Source organism: Sminthopsis crassicaudata, chromosome 3 (genome assembly GCF_048593235.1).
Source record: "Sminthopsis crassicaudata isolate SCR6 chromosome 3, ASM4859323v1, whole genome shotgun sequence".
NCBI lineage: Eukaryota > Metazoa > Chordata > Mammalia > Dasyuromorphia > Dasyuridae > Sminthopsis > Sminthopsis crassicaudata.
In genome coordinates, this window is record NC_133619.1 from 288,636,900 (window position 1) to 288,662,792 (window position 25,893).

The 25,893-nt window shown below is 32.1% G+C and overlaps 1 protein-coding gene and 1 non-coding gene across 5 annotated transcripts in view; both read right to left on the minus strand.

Moving 5' to 3' along the window:
• IL1RAPL1 (interleukin 1 receptor accessory protein like 1) overlaps positions 1-25,893 on the minus strand; it is a 1,478,533-nt gene that overhangs the window by 450,598 nt on the left and 1,002,042 nt on the right. The window lies entirely within an intron of this gene.
• On the minus strand, positions 8,467-8,573 carry LOC141565152 (U6 spliceosomal RNA). Its single transcript, XR_012488853.1, has one exon. It is a non-coding gene; the product is annotated as a U6 spliceosomal RNA (small nuclear RNA).

A 25,893-nucleotide genomic window follows, 5' to 3' on the forward strand; every position in this document is an offset into this window, starting at 1 on the left:
TCCAACCCTGTCTGTGCTGATCTTTTTTTCCTCCCCTCAGAACAGACCTTTTCTGTTGAAATTCCAGATTCTCTTCGGCTGGTAAGTTGTGCTTCTAATCCTTGTGGTTTTTATCAGTCCAGCGTTATTTTTGAGGCTGATTTAACTAGTTGGTATTGAAGGAAGAAAGGAGCTTAGAAATTCGCATGTATCTTTTCCACCATCTTGGCTCCGCCCCCTCTATGTCTATTTCAATTGAAATCAACAGCAAGCAGAGTAGACTTTGACTCTGTTTAGTGCCATTCTTTGAGGAAAATATGAACAATGAATCAAGAACTATTACTCTGAAAATGAACTCTTTGTGATTATACATGATTAAGTTCACAGGGTAATAAAAAATAAAATTCACCATTTGCTTGTTCTCTCAATGGTCTAAAGGTCTTAAGATCTATGTTAAAACAACAGATATCCTGGTGATAGACACTCAGTTATAGGTGACTACTTTGGTTTACTTTTCAAACTGATTGGCAAGCTTAAATGAGCATTCCAAAGTAATATAGAATCTGGAGGGCACTAAACAGAATTGTAATATTAACCTAAAACACCTACAATTTTATTGTAGCTCAAAGTGCTGGAGCTCTTTTCTCTTGAGTTTCAGAGATTTTCCCCCCTATAATAGAGCCCATAGTCCAGATTTGCAAATTTTTGTTGGCAAGATGGACATTGAACATACATATGACTGAAAAAAGGGAACTGGTATCCTTTTTTTCCCTCTGAGGCACTTGCCCAGGATATCTAGGAAGTGTTAAGTGTCTGAGGCTAGATTTGAACTCAGGTCCTTCTGACTTTAGGGCTGGTGCTCTATCCACTGTGCCATCTAATTGCTCCTGGTATCATTTTTGGAAAATTATTTTAAACACATAATTATTGATGTAACAAGAAACTTTATGAAGAAATGAGGAATAAATTAATATTACTAAAGAAATAGTGATCTTATTCATATAACTTAATGAATCAAATATATAGATTACCTTTAAGGTCATTTGTTATTATTATACTCAAAGAATTTTAAAAGCTACTTTTTATTATAAATGTATTAATAAAATCATAACTTTTTACATAATGTAGTGAATAATTGATCTTTGAATAAATGAATGACTTGTGGACCTTTAATTATTCAATAACTAAAGAGCTGTTATACATAAAAGCATATTTCTGCACATCTTTGGTGAGAGAAAGGAGAGTAAGACAGTTTTTACTTTCAAAAGGTTTCATATAAATAAACAAAGCATTAAATAACAATATAAGATAATGATATGGGAAAAGGTCCAAGGCTATAAATGTTTAATTATTAAATAAATGGCATAAACAATAAAAGTTATGAAATATAAGGATAAAGAGATCAACTGGGAATGGAATGATATAGAAAATGAGACTAATCTGAACCTTACAAATGGGGAGAAATTAGATTTTCCAAAGTGAAGAGAAAGGAGCATGCATGTTATGGAGAATGCCCAGAGAAAGTATTAAAAGGGCAAAAATAAAAAATAAAAAAGTTAAATTCACCATTTTTGTTAGTGTTCTAATAATAGGAAATAAGTATAGAAAGTAGATTTAAGTGAAAATGTATAAATTTGAGTAGGAATGTGTAGTCTGAAAGCTAGGCTGTTTGGATTTTATCATTCTACTATGACTTTCATTGTTATCCTGTAGACTATGAGAAGTTATTAAAGAATTGAAGGTTGGGAGTATCAAAAGTTGTTAATATTAATACATTAAAATATTGATTATTTGAATAGAGGGGAAATAAAATAAAGAAAGAGGAATTAGATGTATACTTTATTTTTTCTGATCAACTAAATGAAATGATAAGTACTTTGAACTAGAATATAGTTAATTGAAGTGGCAAGAAAAAGAAAAGGGTTAGAATCATTGCCAAGAAAAAACTCAAGAGTATCTGGTAAATTCTTGTAGCAGGAAAAGGAAAGAAAGCAGACAAAAGAATAAAGATTAGTAAGGAAGATGATGAAGGGGCCAACTAGTTGGTGCAGTGGATAGAGCACCAGCCCTGAATTCAGGAGGGCCAGAGTTCAAATCTGGTCTCAGACACTTAATACTTCCTAGCTGTGTGACCCTGGGCAAGTCACTTAACCCCAGCCTTAGGGGGGAAAAAAAAGGAAGATGATTAAGTAAGTGGCGCTATCATAAATAGAAAGGATACAACAAGAAAGGGAAATTATTTAGGGAAGAAAGAAAGACAATTAGTTTTATTGTTGAATTTTTTACATTGAATTTCAGATGTTAGCAAAATAATTTAATTTGAAAATTCAAATAGTTAAGGATGCCAAATTAGAGAATTGGAATGGTATCAAGGTTAGAAGTAGAAGTGAGATTATCATTAAAATCAAAATCAAGATCTTTGATATGTAGAGTGAAGAAAAGAGCCAGTTTAAATTTTGGAAAATGTCCATATTTAGGCAGAAAGGGAACTAACAAAAAATGAAAAAAGTACAAAAAAAAGGAAACAGCTGCTTCAGAGGACAAGGGAGAATAAAATGTGAAGAAGGGATCTGGAGTGGCCAACAGTATCAAATGGCGAAGAGATTGAATAAGCTTAGAAATTAGAATCACATTAATTACTTTATGTGATAAAGAAATTCACTATATCCCCACTGGCATTAGTCAATATTAATATTTACTAGAAGAATACAAAATATATACAAAAGAATATCTAAAAAACTAATTACTAAGATAAATTAAATTTGATTTTACTCCCTTGGAGAGCTGCTACTATGCTTTCAAGCACTATGATATAGTTAGTACTCAAAAACTTATGAAATAGTTCTAATAATTGGAGAGGTTATTTTATCTTTCCAACCTTCTAAAATAAACAAGTATATTCAACTTTCAATTATCTTCAGTCAGCAGTGAAAAGGGATTTTAGAAAAGCAATACATTGAACTGTTGTTTAAAATACTCAATTGATCTAGAGACAGGACAAAAACTCACAAATAAGGAGGGAGTATCTCCTAACATAGAAACCTATAATTCAGTTAAGTTCTATAAATACATACTGATTAAGTGCCTTCTGTATGCTAAGCTGTGTGCTAGATATTGGAGAAGTAAAGTAATAGTAATTTTCAGCATGTGCAGCTTAATATTGAGAAGAGTAAATATTAATAATATATGCATAGATAAAAGGGACATGTAATCATGGAACAATAGATTCTAAATTTTGGATTTTGTTGCTTGGTGATTATTTGCTTTATTACCAACATTATTATGTCAGCCCAATGAATTTGTTTCCAGTTAGTTTTGTTGATCATATTGATAACAGCATTTTTTTTCAGTTTATCATAATTCTGAATTTATAGCTTCCACATACAACAAAATGATAAATTGTCAGTACTCTAAGTAAAAGGGTTACATAGTATTAAAATAATTATTGTGGTATGTCACTCCTTAAGACAATTAAAAAATTCTTTAATAAGTCCTTATTAAAGTCAAATATAAATTACTTTTTTGTCATTTCAAGATTTTAACAACCTAGTTTTACCTTTTCTTTTTAGACTTATTACTCACATATTCTAAGCTTCAAGTCAAACTGCCCTTTGTAGTATTCCTCACACATGCCACCTCATCTATACCTCCTATGCCTAGAAATCACTCCCTTTTTACTTTTGCCCTTTAGAATTTCTATTTTTCCCCCTGTAATCTATACAAGTGCCATAATTTATATTATTCTTGATTCCTATGGCAGCCAATTCCTCCTCAGCACAATTATCTTGAAATTATTCAGTGTCTGTGTGTGTGACACACATATGTGACACACACATGTTTCCTTGACACAATGGAAGTTCCTTTAGGGTAGGATCTATTTTATGTTTTTATTGTATTTCTAGCTCCTAATGTAGTGACTGGCAAGTGGGGTATTAAGAATGTCTGTTAATTGAATAACACATAAAAATTATAATCAGCTTTCTGGCATTCTAACTACAAAATTTTAATTTTACAATAAAGTACTTGTCAATAATTATTAATGAGAATGGATATATTTAATCTTTTTCCCCCTGAAAACATAGAAGATATTTCTTCCAATTTCTTCCTCCTAACCAACTGTCCACTAATCAGTGAATAAAGGAAGGCATATATACTTTCATATTATTCATTAAGAGAACAAAATTACAGAGATAAAAAACAATAAAACAATTTGTGTGATTTGCTAAATATTTCATGACATAAATGAGAAATAATAAAATGTCCAAAAATGAGGAATCCCAGATATGATAAAATTATTGTAAGATTTCATATGTGTGTCAGTGTGTATAATTTTAATTTTTTCATTTCACTCAATAGACTGCCTGCAAAAGTAAAAATTTGAGAAAATAAACAAACAACTGAAAACAAAAAAAATATATATTTTAGATACACATAACAGGGATTACTCAACGAAAAATTTATTCTATCATATGGCTAAATCTAGACAAAATTAAGAAAAAATTGGAAAAAATGAACTACAATTTTTTTTATTTCATAGCTTCTTCATACACTGTCCAAATGCACACACAGACACCCATGCTATTGAGAAAATATCCAATATTTCATAGAAATGGAAAGTACATACAAGGCATAAATCCTAGAAAAATGTAGTATTATATTTTTCAAATTTCATTCAATGTTTTTAAATAGAAATCTTCTTGTATTCCTTTTGCTTTTTACAAAGTAGATGAGGGAATTCTTATGGTTCAATTTTGACATTTATTCTTCATGACTATTTTACTTTTCTTCGCTATTCAATTCAGGACTAACCCATAGTATCAACAGGAATAATATGAACTATGGGCACGAGATGGGATCAGTAGAAAATTTCAGATTGATTTCATTATTCCTAATTGATTTATTGTTATCCATGATATAATTGATTTCATTATTCCTAAACTTGTTCTAAAATATATTTGACAAGGATGACCTATTCTATTTATTGCACTGCTATTTCCACAAATTGTCAAGTATTTTTATGCTTCAGAAAGTCTTTGGAGTATTTAATTTGGAATGCTTTATAATATCCTACTATAACTATCTTTGTACATAGGAATTATGAATGAAAATTGTTGGTGTCTATTTATATTCTTGTTTCTTTAACTATCTAGAAGGAACAAATTCTTTTCTTCCTTGACCATCTAAAATGGAGGTTTTGCTTTGTAATAATTTGCATGTTACTAATCTGAATTCACCTTTTCAAATTTGTAACTGAGCTTGCTCAGAAATAAAAATTGAGGTAATTTAATTAGGCTTTCTCAAACAGAGTTTGCTGATTTTTGTAAGTTTAGTCAGGACAAAGGAAGATAGTAAATTTGCCAACAACTATACTCTAAAGAACTCCCTAAAATCTACCCAAAGAAACCTCTGGTTATATTTAGTGATAGATTTCTTTTGGGAAACATATTAATTTAAAAACTTTACCAATTATACACATATACATACAAGTATGTATATATGTATAATATCAAAAGTATTTTGTTTCAGAGAAACATGTTCCATGGTTTACTTTAGAAAGACAGAATTCATTTGAAATCATTGAATTATAAATTCTCAATCAATTTAGACTTTAGATCTTTTGCTACTTATATCAGGAATACCAAGAAAATAAGTATCTGCAAAACAACTATTCAATGTGGTTACACTAGAAGATACAGGGAACCTTAACAAATAATTAAACTGAAATTTAAGATAGCAGTATGTTTGAAGACTTTTTAAAAGCAGGAATAAGTATTTATAATTAAATCTGCCATAACATTACTAATAGTCAAGGAAAGGAAATCACAAACATAATAACATGCTTTAGCTTTTAATTTTTAAAGTTTTCTTTATTACCATCCTGATCTTCAACTATCTTGTCTAAAAAGTGAGAGGATGAGATTGCCTCTGAGATCCTTTCCATCTCTCATAATAATAACTAGCACCTGAAAAGTGTTTTAAGATTTACAAGCTTTTACAAATATATCATTTTATCCTCAGAACACTTGAAGGAAGATACTATTATCAAGCACACTTTAAAATTTAAAAAAAACCTGAAAAATATTAAGGTTAAGAGTCATACCACATGTAAATGTCAAAGGGATTTTAACTAAAGTCTTTCTGATTTTAAGGTCAGTACCCTATCCACTGTCCACCTAGCTGCCAATAAAGTGAGCATTATCATGGAAGAATCAAATACCAATGACAATAATTGATGTTATTAATTGGATTAATAATTACTTAAAATTAATAAAAATAATAAATTGATTAAATAAACTTAGTGGAAAAAAGAACACTAGTATACCACCTGCATAATTCTGCTACCACTCACAAATAGCCCAATGTAAAACATTTATAGAAAAAGCTTTTAGAATATTAATCATTCAATATGCACAAATCTACTGTGGTCATATTACATTCTTAACCAAATTCTGTCATCCAAATGACTAAACTTTCATATTAAATATTACTTTGGCAAAGTCATGATTGTATTTCTCTGGAATCATTATCGAATTTGCAACTATAGTCAATGTGAATATAAAGCAAAAATTGTCAGAAATCATGAAGAGGCATTAAAAATTAATGGACGTAGGCAAACATTTATACTTCCACTATTTTGTTGGATTCACTTCTGCCCACAGGAGAAATAGGCTGAGAATCATTCTGGATTAGCATGAGATTTATGAGAATTTTTATTGTAAAAGTGTGACTAATAATTTCTTCTGCTACACTGAACTGACACTTTCAATGGCAATGCTATATCATTTGCATGCAGAATGCAAAAGGGATTGTTGTTATGCTTCAAGGGAAACAGCAAATGTCAAGGTCATGGCATTAAGAAGTACAATTCAGTTCATACAACTTGACTAATTTCAATAGAGATATTTCATTTTTAAATAGATAAAAATAGGTTCATTAAAAAAGATTTTTAAAATGTTCACTTAGACAAATATAGCTATGATTAACAGTTAAACTTGAATTTTCATCATGTTAATTCACTTATATGTATTTTAAGACAGTAAAACCAATAACTTGGTTCTAGCTAAACATGTCATCTATGTCTGAGTTATATTCAACCCAAAGTGTACTGATAAGAACACAATAAAAAACAATTTCTAAAAAGAGAATCATATGTCTCTAGTTTATCTGCCTTCATATGATTAATTCCTATGTTGCCAGAGAATCTAGAACAATTGTGCTTTATAAAATTTCTTGATTTCTCATTTTCTCAATAAAATTGACATAAACACATGACTCATATGAAACTATCTAGATATATCTTAATTATTAATATATTATATTCTCCCCTAGAGGAATATTAGGAAATTATAGCAGCAAAATTGAAATGCACCTTCTGTCTAAAATTTTTTTGGAAAGAACATAATAAACAGAATTAAAATTCAGCCTAAGGTAAAGAAGTGATCTATATTTATATCTCTATCTCTATCTCTATATGAAGCTTTTAGAAATTAGAGAGAATACCAAATTAAAGAAATTTACTTAAGTTTGGTCAATGAGGCTAATTTAATGACTTGGATAATTAAATCTGCTAAATAGTACAAAATATTTTAATGTATCCTGAGGAACTTCTAAAAAGCATAGTAGTTGGAAGAAGGCAATAATACTCACATATTCTATTTCATATATAGGTAAAATTTTTCTTTCAAATGCTAAATACAATCTAATTCAAGAAGTTCTTCTCAATTTGACTCCAATTTATTTTCCAGCCTTATCTCATACTACTCTATCTCACATTCTCTACATTTCATCCCAAATAGAATATTTGCTATACTCAAATGTTCCCTACTTTCTTACCTCTAAGCTTTTACTTGAACTTCATCTCTCCTTAGACATCATCTTCAGGTCTTTCTCTCCAATGCCATAGAAAAATCTCAGTACCTTGACAACTCCTTACATCCCTATAATATTTTTTCAGATGAGATCTCCATACTTGTGATCTCAAACTAAAGATCCAGCTCAAAAATGTTTCCATCTCTTTATAGGCTATATACTATTGTGCTTCCATTTAAGTGTCCCTGTTTTCCCACATTCCCTCCAACATTTATCATTTTCTTTTCCTGTCATCTTATCCAATCTGAGAGTTACACAGTGGTACTTTAGAGATGTTTTAATTTGCATTGCTTTAATCAATAGGGATTTGGAGCATTTTTTATATGACAATAGATGGCTTTAGTTTCATCATTTGAAAATTATCTGTTCATATCATTTGACCATTTATCTATTAGGAAATGACTTATATTCTTATAAATTTGATTCAGTTCTCTATCTAATTTTGAAATGAGACTTCTTTCAGAAACACTGGCTGTTAAAAATTGTTTCTCATCTTTCTGCTTCCTATCTAATCTTGCCTGGATTGATCTTGTTTGTGCATTTTGAATTTCATAATATTCTCTAATTCTTGTATGACAATAAATTCCTTCTTTCTCCAAATATCTGCCAAGTAAACTAAAATATAGAAAATACTTCATGAATTTGCATGCCATCCTTACACAGGGGCTATGCTAATCTTCTCTGTATTGTTCTACTTTTAGTATACATGCTCCCACAGTAAGCATAGTTTTTCTGACTTAAAAAAAAAGAAAATCAACTTAACAATCAATAAGGATTATAATCAATTACCCAAATGACAATCAGTATGGTTTATTTTCTGATATTCAAATTTCCTAAGGATGTTGTAATTCATTGTCTCCTCAGAGCTGCTTGTTGTGTGTGATTTCGTTTGATACCTGCAAAAATTCTGATATGTAGGTTCTTTTATTATTCTCTATTTATAATTTAAGAAACCAAAGGAGAAAAAGGTTTTAAGTGACATAAGTATCTGAGGCTGGTCCTCCTTCCAGGCCTAGAATTTTATCCACTGAGCTAAGTAGCTGTTTTATAGTTTTACACAATCTTGAAATGAACACTTCTAAATAATCTTATTTAACAAATCTGAAGTAAAAATTACAAAACTCTTGGGAAGAGAGAAAAAAGAAATGATGATTACTTTAACAATCATAACAGCTTTCCTGAAAAAGCAATTTGAGCTTTGGGGGAAGAGCTTAAGTGAGCTCTTCCCCTAAGCTCAACTGAGGGTGAGCAAGTCTTCTGGATTCTATGGCCTTAATTTTTACTTAACAAAGATGGCTTTCAAAGAAGGTCTTAATTTTATTAGTCTGACCCATGGGATAACAGTTGCCAACAAAATGTTTTTTTTATAGTTTCAACAGAGCTTCAAACAAGCCTAAGTAGTACAGTCAAGGATCCATGGATCCTTTAACCTAAGAAAAAAGTAGTGGAGGAAAGGCTATTTGATAGAGGGATGCTTGGAAGTAGAAATCTGCATCTTTGAAGGTTCCCTACCATTTTAGAAATGTCATACAGTTGTAGATAAGAATTTATGGTCCTTTTGATGAAATTAGTGGAAGTCAGAGAGTTGTTAAAATCTCCTTTTGGTGTAGAGGTTCAAAGTAAAAGAATTCACAAACCTGAAGAGTTTTAGGTGGCAAAAATGGAAATTTATTGTTGGATAGGAAGCCAGTTTTGCTGAGAAACTGACTTCTTTAGTGGCAAAGTCCCATTAGGGAAATGGAGGCTGGCACTGAGAAGAAAATGTCTTCTCAGCAGGTAGGGTCCTAGAAGCAGGGCAAGTTGCTTTGGACCTTCTGCAAAAAAATGAGTAAAAGGAAATCTGCTGTCTGGGTTGCTCTTGGTGGGGGGCTGGGACAACTTGAGCTGATTAGACCAGGAAATTCTCAATTGAATAAGAATTTAAAATTTCCTAAATAAGGATGTGACTTTTCAAAAAGATCAGTGGGAGCTGATTTACTCTTGAATTGCTTTTCTCATTCTGGGAGAATTGGCCCTTTCTCTAGACTCTTTGGAGCCTGGGAGATCCTGATCTCTAAGATCAAAAAGAGGACACAATTGCAGAGTGATAATTTTTAAGGGGAACACAGTTTCAGTATAGGGAACACAGTTTCACTCCCCCTTCACTTTTCTAGAGTTCCCACTCATCTATTCCCTCTCTTCCTTGACTTTTTTTCTGATCACTGGAGCCCTATAAGAGTCTCTGGAATCCCTCGTTTATTGTTGGATGCTTTGAGACAAAGTCCCATCCACTTGGCTGGGGTAGGACATGGATCTTGTTTGACCATGGATCCTGTTTTGCCCCCAATCAAACTCTCCCTCTAAAAACATATTAAAAACCTTCTCTAATATCTATCTTGTTTCAGTTTCTCTGGTACTACAGAGTAACTATTGTAAAGACAGTGCTGGAAAACACATTATTTCAAAGAATTCACAGTATGAGAATACAATAATCAAACATTGTTGTGTAACTTGCCAATGAATATAGTACAGATATCTGAATATAGGAATCACAAATACAATATAAAAAGAGAGTTCATTTTGTTTTAATCTAAGCTATAGTATATTAGTAAATGTTTAACAATGGACTCTAAAAATATACATGGAGACACACTTTCATCTTGATTATTAACATGTTATTTAGCACTCTTTAATCTCTCGATGATCAACAAAACAATAAATCAATAGTTGATTTACTAATCTCATTAGCATTTACTAATCTCATGACATGTTTTTTTTAACAAAGATCAAGAAATCAAAATGATAGTCTTATTAAGCTTTACAATAACTGAGGAAAGAAGAAAATTGAAAGATAAAGGTGAAAAGAAAAGATAAATCAGACTGAATGCTGTGTTCTAGAAAACAGCTAGAAGAATAAAAAAATAAGTTTTCTTAAATAAGAAATAGAAGAAAACAAAAGAATCAGGAAGTGAAGGGATTTCTTCTGGAAAATTAGAGAAAACAAGGGACAATTTCATGCAAAAATGAGCTTGATTAAAGACAGAAATAAGAGGGATTTAACAGAAGCATAAAAGATTAAGAAGCAGCAAGAATACATGAAAGAATACAAGAAAATCTTCACATTAATGAAAACCACAATATTGTGGTTACTGATCTAGATCCAGACATCCTGGATAAGGAAGTAAAGAGGGTCTTAGGAAACATTGCTAACAATAAGGCTAGGGAAGGTGATGGAATTCTAGCTGAGCTATTTAAAATCTTAAAGATAATGCTGTTAAAAGTACTGCACTCAAAATTCCAACAAATTTGGAAAAGAACAGTGGCCATTGGATTAGGAAAAAAAAAATCAGTTTATGTCTCAATCCTAAAAAAGGGACATGCTATGGAATGTACAAATTACTGATCAATTGCAATAATTTTTACATCAGCAATTGTTAGGATTACTAAGTGAGAACTCAGGTTGTCTGGACAGTGACAAGGTGAGAATTCAGGTTTTCTGGACAATTACAAGGTGAGAACTCAGGTTGACTTGATAGAGGGGGCAAGCTCATTGGCTGGGGTGGTTCTTCCCAGAAGCCCTTGCATTATCCCACGCCCATTCTCTGGGAGGATAAAAGACACAATATTGGGCCTGGAGAGCAGATCGGCCTGAAGAAGGATAAGAGTTGGAGGAGATTCAGAGCCAGGATTCAAGAAGAAGACTCTGAATTGCATCAGGCTTGACGGGGCTCTCTGCAGGAAGGGAAGTCACTTCTTTGGACAAGAGTTAACAGCAACTGCCTGGAGACAACGGTTCATTACAGGAAGAAGAATCTGTCGGAGAGATTTGAGTAGAAGACACAGCAGATCTCTTCCCAGAGAGCGATCCAGCAGCTTCTAGAGACGACAGCTCACTACAATTGGCGCCCAACGTGGGGCAAGGACTTTTGCTTATCCTGACAAGAGGAGCTAGACCAGACCTTCGCAATTTGGCGCCCGAACAGGGACAGACACAGTCCTAATTCCAGTGGAAAAGCTTCTGATCTAGATCTCAGTCTCTCTGACCCAGAACCGTGAGTAACGAGGAAACTTTGTTAAAGATTAAGTGAGCGTGCTAATAGATAAATAAGGAACTTAACTTGTTAAGGGCTAAACCAGGAATCTCTTATAGCTGAAATGGGGCAGATGTTAGCTATATTCAATCCCTGGACCTCAGCCGACTCATCCCCAGCCCCAGAAGCAACCTCAGCTCCACCCCCATTCAGGAGTGGTACTATAGAGAGTATAATCAACATAATTGAGGAGCAGAGTTTACTTGTAACCTGGGTACAGATTGCTAAACTCTTGGCTGCATTAAGACGCACATCCCCTTGGTTCTTAGAGGAAGAAAAGATAGATGTAGATAAATGGAAGCTAGTGGGATATGAAATGAAAGAATTTCAAGCAAAAAATGGGCCTCGTTCAATTTCTGCAGAAGTATTTTATATCTACAACATAGTTCAATTAGCCTTAAACTATCAAGCAAGTTGTAGGAGAAGGAAAAGTTCTAAAAATGAACAGAGGAGGAAGTGTGAGGAAAAAAGGAAAGATCAAGATCTTTCCCTAGAGCAAGAGGATTTAAATGAGGAATTATGGTATGATTCTCTTGAAGAAGCTTCAACCCTGCCTAGAGAACAGATTATTGACAGGCCCACATCAACCCCACCTTCAGAGATGGAGGAAGAAAGAGAGCAAGAGGCAGAAACACAAACAGAATTGCCTGTGAAGAAGCCTAAGCCTATGACAAGATTAGAAAAAGCATTGGTTAAAGCTAAGAGAGAAGGACAGGATATAAGTGATTTTATACATGCATATCCTGTGATTGAAAATACTGACTCTGTAGGTAAAAAAAGGAGAAGATATGCACCTTTAGATTTGAATAAAATTAAGGATTTGAAAAAAGGTTGTACCCTTTATGGGGCTACATCAGCTTATGTCAAAATGTTACTAGATGGTTTGTCTTATGAAGTCCTAACCCCGAATGATTGGAAATCCATAGCAAGGACATGTCTGGAACCTGGAGAAAATTTATTATGGCTTGCGGAATTTCATGAATTATGTAAAATTCAAGTCAGATGCAATTTGGAAATAGGAGTTAACACACAATTCACTTTTGAGCACTTAGCTGGTGAAGGTCAGTATGGAGAGAATTCGGAACAGATTAATTATACCATGACAATATATGAGCAAATTGCTAAGGCTGCAATAAAAGCTTGGGGTGTCCTTCCTGGACAGAAAGATCGTGGAGAGGCTTTCACTAAAATACAGCAAGGTCCCAATGAACCTTTTGCAGATTTTGTGGGACGTTTGCAAACTGCTGTCAAAAGAACTATTGGAGAAAATTCAGCTACAGAAATAATGACCAGACATCTGGCTAAGGAAAATGCCAATGAGATTTGCAAAAGAATTATATGGGGATTAGACAAAGATGCTCCTTTAGAGGAGATCATAAGACGCTGTGCTACAGTGGGAACAAATGCTTTTTACACCCAGACAATGATGAATGTGGAAAGACAGGGTCCCTCCTGGCAAGGAACTTCTAGAGAAACTCGGAGATGTTTTCAATGTGGAAAAATTGGACATCTAAGAGCTCAGTGTAGGTATGGAGATACAGTGAGAAGACAGGGTGAGAGAAGACCTAAAACCCCATGTCCAAAATGCAACAGAGGACTCCATTGGGCATCAGAGTGTAGAATAATTCAGGGAAATGGGATGAGGGGCCCAGGTCCAGGGCCCCAGGCAAAAAAGACTTGGGGCATGATGGCAGCTAAAGTTACACCCAAAGAACCTTTAGAAGGCCAGGACTCTGATTTAATCAATCAGCAGAGAAGCAATCACATGGCAGAAAGGGATTACCTGATAAGTCAGTCAAAAGGCAATCAGATTGCAAAAATGGATTACACTTGGGGAGAATACAGGCCTTTTAAACCAACAGGGCTGTGCCCAGTGCAAACAACTCCAATGTAATTGTCAGATGATGAGAAGAGATTTAGAAAGTGGTAAATAGAAGGTAATTAGATAGGTTAACTGCCTGGGAGAGAGGGTTTGCTTGTATTTCTTCAGCAGGAGAAAGAATCAGATGGGTGCCAACGAGTCATATTCGCCTTGTCCATCAGAGAGAGACAGAAAAAGAGAAAGACCTCAAAATAAAGGAGAAGATCTAAGAAACATCTTACACCGAAAGAGCATTTAAAGAACTTTAAAACCAGCAGGAATCATTGGACTTCCTCACACAAGATGAGACTAATGGACAATGGACTTATGGACATTTATAAATTTTCAATTTATGATTATGTTATATACTTCTAGCATGTGTTATGTTACTATGTTACTATGTGCTTATGTAATTTATGTAATTATCTGTAATACTTCCCATATTGATGGATTTATGTTTCAAGGTCATTTATGTAATTATCTGTAATACTTCCCATATTGATGGATTTATGTTTCAAGGTCATGACTGTCCTATGTTCTAAATCAAAAGAAAGGGGGAGATGTTAGGATTACTAAGTGAGAACTCAGGTTGTCTGGATAGTGACAAGGTGAGAATTCAGGTTTTCTGGACAATTACAAGGTGAGAACTCAGGTTGACTTGATAGAGGGGGCAAGCTCATTGGCTGGGGTGGTTCTTCCCAGAAGCCCTTGCATTATCCCACGCCCATTCTCTGGGAGGATAAAAGACACAATATTGGGCCTGGAGAGCAGATCGGCCTGAAGAAGGATAAGAGTTGGAGGAGATTCAGAGCCAGGATTCAAGAAGAAAGACTCTGCATTGCATCAGGCTTGACGGGGCTCTCTGCAGGAAGGGAAGTCGCTTCTGGAGACAACAGCACGCTACAAGCAATGTTATGCATAATCTTAGATTCTACAATCTAAACTTCAGAAATATATGAATCAACAATTACTAGAGGAATAGGCTGGTTTTCAAAAAGTCAGAGAACTGTGCAGAAAGAGAATTCCAGGAAAAAAAACAAAAACAAACAAAAAAAATTCACTTCTCTTTCATTGACTGTATTAAAACTTTGTGCATTACAATAAAATGCAGCAAGTGTTGAAAGAGATGGGAGTAATATATCATTTTATTTGTCTCCTAAGAAACCCATATGCTCACACAGAAGCAACAGTTAGAATTGTACATGCAAAAACTGATTGGTTTAAAATTGGAAAAGGAGTATGGTAAGGCTGTAAAATGTCACCTTTTTATATAATTTATATGAAGAGTTCATTTTGTAAAATGCCCGGCAAGATGAATCAAAAGCTAGAATTAAGGTTATCAGAAGAAATATCAACAATATCAGATACCATGATGATGTCATTATAATGACAGAAAGTTAAGAGAAATTTAGAATGGGCAAAAGAATAGAGTATAAAAGGTGGTTTGAAGTTATGGAACACAAAGTTTTGCAGAGGTGAATACTGAACACTACCTTTGCATGTATTTGAAAAAATAAAATATTATTTTTTTTAAAAAGGTCATTCAAATGGTTACTTGAGCCATGAAATTAAAAGACTCTTGCTCCTTGGAAGAAAGCTATGGCAAATCTGGGCAGCATACTAAAAAGCAAAGACAACACTTTGCTCACAAAGGTGCATATAGTCAAAGTTATGGTTTTTCCAGTAGCAATGCATGTCAATGAGAATTAGAATATTTAAAAAAAAAACTGGGCTCTGCAGAATCAATCATTTTAAATTGGAGTACTGAAGTAAACTTTTGATAGCTATGGCAGAAGATGAGATGATAGATAGTATGACTGAAACAACACACATGGATTTGGAAAGATTTTGAGAGATAGTGAAGCATAGAAACATTTGGTATATTATGGTCCATGGGATCACAAAGAAGTTTACGTGATTGCACAACAAAACAACACAAGTTTAACTCTGAAAATTTAATAATCCACTCTGAAGAGCTGGCTTGAACTGGCTTAACAATACTTCCCAAGCTACCTATGCATCTCTTTTCTATAAATGTCTATTTTTGAGTTATCATAGTAACTCACATTTATATAGCATTGTAAGATTTATAGTTTTCCTGTGATCTCATAAATTAAGTAGCAAACCAGAAAATCTCTAAATTAAAAAAAAAAAAAACAGAATAGGAATTCTGTTCAGATTAAGCTTTTGCTATACATGTATTTATGGTGAAATGCTTTCTATATCAGACACAGAAAAAACTAATATTATACTATTTGGAGCACTGCACCTGCAATCAGGAAGATCTGAATTCAAACCTTGGTTCTGACAAGGGCTAACTCTCTGCCTATGTCATTTTCCTTATCTCTAAAATGAGGAAATAATAACACATATAACCAAATATATATAATAACCAAATATATATTACTAATTACTTAAATTTTGTATTGGCAAAATGATTCCACAGATATACCCTGGTTATAAAAAGGACGGATTAATCTATGATTAATTCTAGAATTCACCATTCACTTTAATTTCCTATAGAGATCAAGTCCTTTACCACTAGACAATAAAAATCCATGAAAAGTAAATGTTATTTACTATGCTTTATCAGGGATGAAATACAAGTAAATGTATTTACTTCCTAAAAAACCTAGATAGTGACCTTCATGTTTTGACTTTACTTCAATGACATTTATTGTTACTTCTATTTGAGGGACTTTTTTGTGCACTATATATAGATTTCTTTGAAAAAATATATATACTTCAGAGACAAAGTTTTGCTCAACAAAATCATCAGCATTTATTGATAGAATTAATACCAAGAAAATGCATGCTTCATAGTACTTAATAAATAATAAATGTTTAATACTAGTCTTCATTTACTCATTTATCTTTGTTGTAGGCAATAGAAGAATCAGTATTAAGATTTGTTTTCAAAATTACCATTATAGTTATAAAGATAACATATAATTAAAAATAGAATCATCAGATAGGTTTTGACTGGAAAATAAATTTTATTTCTTCCTTAAGTGAAAGGTATCTTCATCATGGAGAACATTTGAAGTATTAGTAGAAAAGAAAAATATAAAGGGAATTAAAAAGCAAGAGAGTAGATATTGATGGCAAGAAAAATTTTAAAAAATAAAATGGTGGAAATGAATGGGATGTTACAAAAAGAGGAAACCAAAAGGAAAGGGATAAAAATATAATAGCAATAAAAGAAATTAAAATAACAGTATAGGAAAAGGAAATAAAATATTTAGGAGGATTGAGAAAATGAGAGCAAAGGAAAGAAATGAAATTGAAATTGAGTTAGAATTTGCAGTATGCCCTGGGTCAATTATCTTGATGTTTGGTGATTGTATTCTTATATTTTATATTCTTTGGCATAGTGTGATTTCCAATATTGGACTTATTACAGTGTCTTAAAGGAAAACAAATTGTAACAAGAGAAAACAAAGAAAAAAGATACTAACTTCCATCTACGACTGTAAGTCCTTCCCTTATTCCTATACACATAACAGTCTGAGACATTAGCTGAGCCCAAAGCCTAAAGGCTCTTCACCTAGCTAATGTTGCCATTGACTATGCCAAAAAGAGACTATGCCAATGACATATTTTAATGTCATTTAGTTAAAGGAAGCAGAAGAGAAGGATATATATATATATATATATATATATATATATATATATATATGGATGTTGACCAAATAAGAAGAAATGATAGGGGATTTTCTCTAATTCCTGAAACTGGAGGGTCAGCTTTCCTTCTTTGAAATTATAAGGTGACATTCTTTGCAATATCTTCTTAAAGACTTCTTGGTTCTGGTTTTAAATTATCTGTGTGCAGGAGAATGACAACAAGTTGTCATTCTTTCATGTGAAAATGTCAATTATTTCCTTGACTACTAAACACTTTTATATATGTCATTTAGTTTAAAAAGGTCATCAAATTTAGAATAACAATTAGTTGCTAATAGAGCATATCATTAAATGAGACTCCAAAAATGTGTCAAGATTAATGGGGGTAATTAATGCTTTTAGTTTACTACTTTTGTTGTACACAGTCAGATAACAATGATGCACAGCTTTTATTTATGAGAAAATTAAATAGACATTAATTTATTTTGTATAAAAATAATACAAATAAATTAAACTAAAACAAAAGCTGCATAAATGGTAACTGAAAAGAAATTTAGTTTGTGAATATATTAACAATTAAATTCTTGTTGGGAAACTGACAATTCTAAAACAACAATGAAGTAGAATTAGTTCCCTAACAGATGTGTGAGAAGAGTGGTGAGAAAATCCCCCAGAGGGATGGAAAAGATATAAATTACAATGGAACTAGTATATTCAAGAATATTAAAGAGCTCCAAAAGTTACTGTTCACACAATTTTCTCTTTATAATTTATTAAGTAACCATTTTAATCACAAAAACAGTTAAACAAAACTATGCTGAAAATAGTTGAATAATAACATGTAACTTAACCTTGAAATGTTTACCCATATGACAAATTATGTTGTAAAATATACAACAATCATTAATAAGAAAAGTAACTGTCAAATAAAAAAAAATAAGCTAACATTTCTAATTAGCTGACTAGCTACCTTAATGTGATACTACATACTATAATATACCATACATACAATATATGATATTTATTCTTGGAGAAGAGCTCTGGATTTTGAGATGAATATTTGCATTTGAATCTGTGTTCCATGATTCATGAATTGGATGATCTTGTGGAGGTCTTCCCATATCTCCAGATATCAATTTCTTTAGAAATTTAGGGACTTAGATAACATGACAGATCACTACAATTCTTTCCAGTTTTAGGACTTTATTTTTTTCCCATTTCTTGCATATTTTAAACTGTCATTGCTAGATTATTTTGTAGTCATACATCATTTATTGTGCTTCAAACATATTGTGTGTTCTGACTGTTTCATCAACCAGCTATTACTCCTCTCTTTCCCTCTCTGTGGGCTTCTCTATTTCTTGAAATATTTAAGTTAGGTTCACTTATAACACAATTATGGATTCTAAGTGTTCCCATGAAAGGAAGTATCAAGATATGAAGCAAATTTTAATCTTGTCTTATTTTAAGAAATTGCCATAAGGACTTCTGAAGATGGAGCCAAGATGGTGTAGTAAAGCCTGGAAAAGGCTTGAGCCCTGCCAGTTTCCTTTGAAAACCACATGAAACCAATCCTCTGAACAGTCTGACAGAATGATATCACTATCCAATTCAAGATAGATTCGAAGGACTTCAAGAAAGGTCAGCCTCAGTGGGATGATAAGAGTCAACAGTTTGAAAAAAGGGAAAATTTGTCTGAAGAAAACAAATTCTTAAAAAGTAGAATTAACTAAATGGAAAAAGAGATACAAAAGCTAACTGAAGAAAATCATTCATTAAAATACTAGGACAAGTGGAATTTAGTAACTGTGAAACATCAAGAACTAGTCAAACAAACTAAAAAGAATGAAAAAATGGAAGATAATATGAAATACCTCATTAGAAAAACAGTCAACCTGGAAAACAGATCCACAAAAGACAATTTTAAAATTAGTTGTGTATCTGAGGGCCAACACCTGAATAGTATTCTTCAAGAGATTATTAAGGAAAACTGCTCCAATATTCTAGAAATAGAGGGTGAAATGCTCATTGAAAAAAATCTGGTCCTCAACACACAAAACTCTCATAAAAGAAATTAAACAGGCTCTCTACAAGAGAGCTAGAAGAAAAATTAGAAAAGGAAAGGGAAGCTTGGCAAGAGAGTCTGGATAAGTCATCTAATTCATTTAAAGATAGAGTGGATAAAGAAATAAAATACTTGAAAAACAGAAGTAATGAGTTGAAAAAAGAAAATAGCTCTTTTAAAAAATAAAATTGATGAAATGGAAAAAAATTCCATAGAACAAAACAACTCACTAAAAATTCAATTGGACAATTAGAGAAAGATATTTTAAAAAGTGAGTGAAGAAAATAATTAATTGAAAATCAGAATTGAACAAATGGAATTGAATGACCTGAGGAGACACCAAGAATCAGTCAAGCAAAACCAAAAAAATAAAACAATGGAAAATAATGTCAAATACATTCTTGGGAAAACAACAGACATGGAAAATAGATCTAGGAGAGACAATCTGAGATCATTGGAATCCCTGAATAATATGATAAAAAAAAGAGCCTGGATACTATTTTCCAGGAAATTATCAAAGAGAACTGTTCAAAAGTTATAGAAACAGAGGGTAAAATAGAAGGATAAAATGAACACTGAAAGAATTCATCAATCAATACTCCAAGAAATATAGTGGCCAAATTCTAGAACCATCAAACCAAAGGAAAAAATATTACAAGCTGCTAGAAAAAATTAATTCAAATATAGAGGAGCCACAATAAGGATTATCCAGGATCTAGCAGCATCCACATTAAAGGATCGAAGGGCCTGGAATCTGATATTCCGAAAAGCTAAAGAACTTGGTATGTAGCCAAAAATAACTTATCTAGCCAAAATGAGCATTTTCTTCCAGGGAAGAAGATGGACATTCAATGAAATAAGTGAATTTCATCTATTTTTGATGAAAAAACTGGATCTAAACAAAAAGTTTAATCTCCAAATATAAAACTCAAGAGATTCCTAAGAAGATAAAAAAAAATCTTGGGAACAATATTTCTGCTATAAAGATAGATAAAGAACACATGTATAATTTGTTCTAGAAACTAAAGGTGGAAAAGAAATTCTGCCAGAAAAAGGGTAAAGTGGTGGTACTACATCTCACAAAGAGGCAAAGGTAACTTATAATATCTTAGAGAAGGAATGGAGGGGGATGAACATAGTGTGTATTATATTCTCATCAGAATCTGCTTAAAGAGAAAAATATAGACATTTGATATATGGTGAAACTCCTTCCACTTCACTGAAAATTGGGAGGGGAAAAGTGCAAAGAGAAGGAGTAAGCTAAGCAGAAGGGAATACAGAAACTGTGAGGAAAAGAGGTAAAATAGGGGGAAGAACTCTAAGATGGGGGGAGAGATACTAAAAAGGGAGTGCTGTGAGAAGCAAGTGGTGCTCACAAGTTTAATACTGGGGAAGGAGGGAAAGGGGAAGGAAAGGAGAATAGCAAAAGCAGGGGTTAATAAGATGTCAAGTAATAGAAAATTAGTAATTTTAACCATAAATGTGAATGGGGTAAACTCCCCCATAAAAAGAAAGCGTTTAGCAAACTGGATTAAAAGCCAGAATGCTACAATATGTTGTTTACAGGAAACACATCTGAAATAGGGTGATACATACAGAATAAAGGTAAAAGGTTGAAGCAGAATCTACTATGCTTCAGGTGAGGCCAAAAAAGCAGAGGTGGCCAAAATCAACTCAGATCAAGCAAAATCAAAATTTGATCTAATTAAAAGAGATAAGGAAGGGCTTTATATCTTGCTAAAGGGTAGCATAGATAATGAAGCAATATCAATATTAAACATATATACACTAAGTGGTGTAGCATCTAAATTCTTAAAAGAGAAATTAAGAGAGCTACAAGAAGAAATAGAAAGGAAAACTATAATAGTGGGAGATCTCAACCTTGCACTCTCAGAATTAGATTAAATCAAACCACAAAATAAATAAGAAAGAAGTCAAAGAGGTAAGTAGAATACTAGAAAAGTTTGATATGCTAGATCTTTGGCGAAAACTAAATGGAGAAAGAAAGGAGTACACTTTCTTCTCAACAGTTCATGGAACCTATACAAAAACTGACCATATATTAGGACATAAAAACCTCAAACTCAAATGCAGTAAGGCAGAAATAGTAAATTCATCCTTTTCAGACCACAATGCAATAAAAATTACATTCAATAAAAAGCCAGGGGAAAATAGACCAAAAATAATTGGAAACTAAATAAGCTCATACTAAAGAATTATTAGGTAAAACAGCAAATCATAGACATAATTAATAACTTCACTCAAGAAAATGACATGTGTGGGATGCAGATAAAGCAGTAATAAGGGGAAATTTCATATCTCTAGAGGCCTACTTGCATAAAATAGAGAAAGAGAAAGTTAATGAATTGGGTTTACAACTAAAAATGCTAGAAAAAGAACAAATTAAAACCCCCCAGAAAAACACGGAACTTGAAATTCTAAAAATAAAAGGAGAGATTAATAAAATTGAAATTAAAAAAAAATGCTATTGAATTAATTAATATTAAAAAAAATAGACAAACCCTTTGTATATCTGATTAAAAAAAGGAAAGAGGAAAATCAAATTGATTGATAGGCTTAAAAATGAAAAGGGAGAACTAGCCACTAATGAAGAAGAAATTAGAGCAATAATTAGGAGTTACTTTGCCCAATTTTATGCCAATAAATTCGATAACTTAAATGAAATGGAAGAATACCTTCAAAAGTATAGCTTGCCCATAGAGGAAGAAGTAAATTGATTTAACAATCCCATTTTAGAAAAAGAAATAGAACAAGTTATTAATCAACTCCCTAAAAAGAATCCCCAGGACCAGATGGATTTACAATGTGAATTCTACCAAATATTTAAAGAATAATTAACTCCAATGTTATATAAACTATTTGAACAAAATAGGGATTGAAGGAGTCCTACCAAATTCCTTTTATGACACAGACATGGGGTTGAAAATAGAGAAAGAAAATTACAGACAATCTCCCTAATTAATATTGATGCTAAAATCTTAAATAAAATATTATTTTTAAAAAAATGACAGAAAATCATCCCCAGGATAATACACTATGATCACGTGGGATTTATACCAGGAATGCAGAGTTAGTTCAATATTAGGAAAACTATTGGCATAATTGACTATATTAATAACCAAATTAACAAAAATAATATGATCATCTCAATAGATGCAGAAAAAGCATTTGACAAAATCCAACATCCATTCCTAATAAAAATACTTGAGAGTATAGGAATAAATGGACTTTTCCTTAAAATAGTCAGGAACATATATTTAAAACCATCAATAAGCATCATATGTAATGGCAATAAGCTGGAACCTTTCCCAGTAAGATCAGGAGTGAAACAATATTGCCCACTATCACCATTACTATTCAATATTGTATTAGAAATGCTAACCTCAACAATAAGAGTTGAGAAAGAGATTAAAAGAATTAGAGTAGGTAATGAGGAAACCAAATTATCACTCTTTGCAGATGATATGATGGTATACTTAGAGAACCCAAGAGATTCTACTAAAAAGCTATTAGAAATAATTCACAACTTTAGCAAAATTGCAGGATACAAAATAAATCCACATAAATCCTCAGCATTTAATATATCACCAACAAAATCCAACAGCAAGAGATACAAAGAGAAATTCCATTCAAAATAACTGTTGATAGCATAAAATATTTGGGAATCTATCTACCAAAGAAAAGTCAGGAATTATATGAGCAAAATTACATAATACTTGCCAAACAAATAAAGTCAGATTTAAATAATTAGAAAAATATTAAGTGCTCTTGGATAGGCTGAGCAAATATAATAAAGATGAAAATACTCCCTAAACTAATCTATTTATTTAGTATTATACCAATACAACTCCCAAGAAACTATTTTAATGACCTAGAAAAAATAACAACAAAATTTATATGGAAGAACAAAAGGTCAAGAATTTCAAGGGAATTAATGAAAAAAAAATCAAATGAAGGTAGCCTAACTGTACCTGATCTAAACTATATTATAAAGCAGCAGTGACCAAAACCATTTGGTGTTGGCTAAGAAATAGATTAGTTGATCAGTGGAATAGGTTAGGTTCACAAGACAAAACAGTCAATAACTATAGCAATCTAGTGTTTGACAAAGCCAAAGATCCCAATTTTGGGGATAAGAATTCATTATTTGACAAAAACTACTGGGAAAACTTGAAATTAGTATGGCAGAAATTAGGCATGGACCCATACTTAACACTATATACCAAGATAAGATCAAAATTGGTCCATGATTTAGGCATAAAAAGTGAGATCATAAATAAATTATAGGAACATAGGATAATTTACCTCTTAGACTTGTGGAGGAGGAAAGAATTTTGACTAAAGAAGAACTACAGATCATTAATGATTACAAAATAGAAAATTTTGATTATATTAAATTAAAAAGCCTTTGTACAAACAAAACCAATGCAAACAAGATTAGAAGGGAAGCAACAAACTGGGAAAACATTTTTACAGTTAAAGATTCATTTCCAAAATATATAGAGAACTGATTCTAATTTATAAGAAATCAAGCCATTCTCCAAATGATAAGTGGTCAGAGGTTATGAACAGACAATTTTAAGATGATCAAATTGAAACTATTTCCATTCATGTGAAAGAATGTTCCAATGCAAATTAAGACAGCTCTGACATACCACTACGCACCTGTCACATTGGTTAAGATGACAGGAAAAAATAATGATGAATGTTGGAGGGGATATGGGAAAACTGAGACACTGATGTATTGTTGGTGGAGTTGTGAATAAATCCAACCATTCTGGAAATCAATTTGAAATTATGCCCAAAAAGTTATCAAAATGTGCATACCCTTTGATGCAGCAGTGCTACTACTGGGCTTATATCCCAAAGAAATAATAAAGAAGGGAAAGGGACCTGTATGTGCTAAAATGTTTGTGGCAGCCTTTTTTGTAGTGGCTAGAAACTGGAAAATGATGCCCATCAATTGGAGAATGGTTGGGTAAATTGAGATATATGAATGTTATGGAATATTATTTTTCTATAAGAAATGACCAGCAGGATGAATACAGAGAGGCTTGGAGAGACTTACATGAACTGATGCTGAGTGAAATGAGCAGAACCAGGAAATCATTATATACTTCAACAACAATACTATATGAGGATGTATTCTGAAGGAAGTAGATATCTTCGACAAAGAGAAGATCTAATTCAGTTCCAATCAATCAATGATGGACAGAATTAGCTATCCCCAGAGAAGGAACACTGGGAAATGAGTGTAAACTGCTTGCATTTTTGTTTTTCTTCCCAGGTTATTTTTTTACCTTCTGAATCCAATTCTTTTTGTGCAACAAGAAATTTGGTTCTATATACATATATTGTATCTAGGATATATTATAGCATATTCAACATGTATAAGACTGCCTGCCATCTAAATAAAGGGAAGGAGGGAAGGAAGGGAAAAATCGGAACAAAAGTGAGTACAAGGGATAATGTTGTAAAAAAAATTACCCATGCATATGTACAATCAAAAAAAGTTATAATTCTAAAATAAAAAAAAAATTTAAAAATTGCTCACATGAGGAAAAAACTTTGATATGATTCCAATCAAATGCATTAAATCACTTTTAGAAAAATTACTCTCCTTTGCCTTTGTATTTTTCAATTTATGTCATTAAACTAATTCTGCATATTTTATGAGGGATACTAAATCTGAATTTATTATTTACAAAGATACTTTAATGTTTAAAATTTATATTAAATATATATTTTAAATGGTAAAAAAATGTTATGTAATAAAAATTGTCCGTTTTATTTTTGTGACCTTCTACCTTATTTGATCATTAACCTTTATTCCTTTATTACAAGCTAATTTCTTCTCTTCATTCATTCATTTGTTAATCATTTTTCTCATCTGATACTGTTTAGTACTCAATTTTTATGGGATTTATATATAGTTTATTATATTGACTTAAAACCAAACAAATTCAATTTTTTTTAAAAGTTTAATTAGCTTAAATGTTTAATCATTTAAGTCATGCCCAAATCTTTGTGACCCTATTTGGAATTTTCTAGATCAAATATGTAGGAATGATTTAGCATTTTTTTTTTCAAGCTCATTTTATAGATGCAGAACTAAAGGGAACATAATTAAATTACTTTATTGGGGTCATAGAGTTAATAAGTATATGAGATTTGATCTCAACAAGATGTCTTCTTTATTGCAGTCCCCTCACTTTATATGGCAAGATTTGAACTCAAGCATTTCTGATTTTGGCCTGATGCTCTATCTAATGCATCACCTAGTTCCCCCATAAGAAATGAATTTGTCCAAAATAATAAGATCATAAATTTAGGGACTATAGTGACTTTTGAAATTAACGAGTCTATTCCTTCAATTTTACATATGAAACAAATGATCATATCTC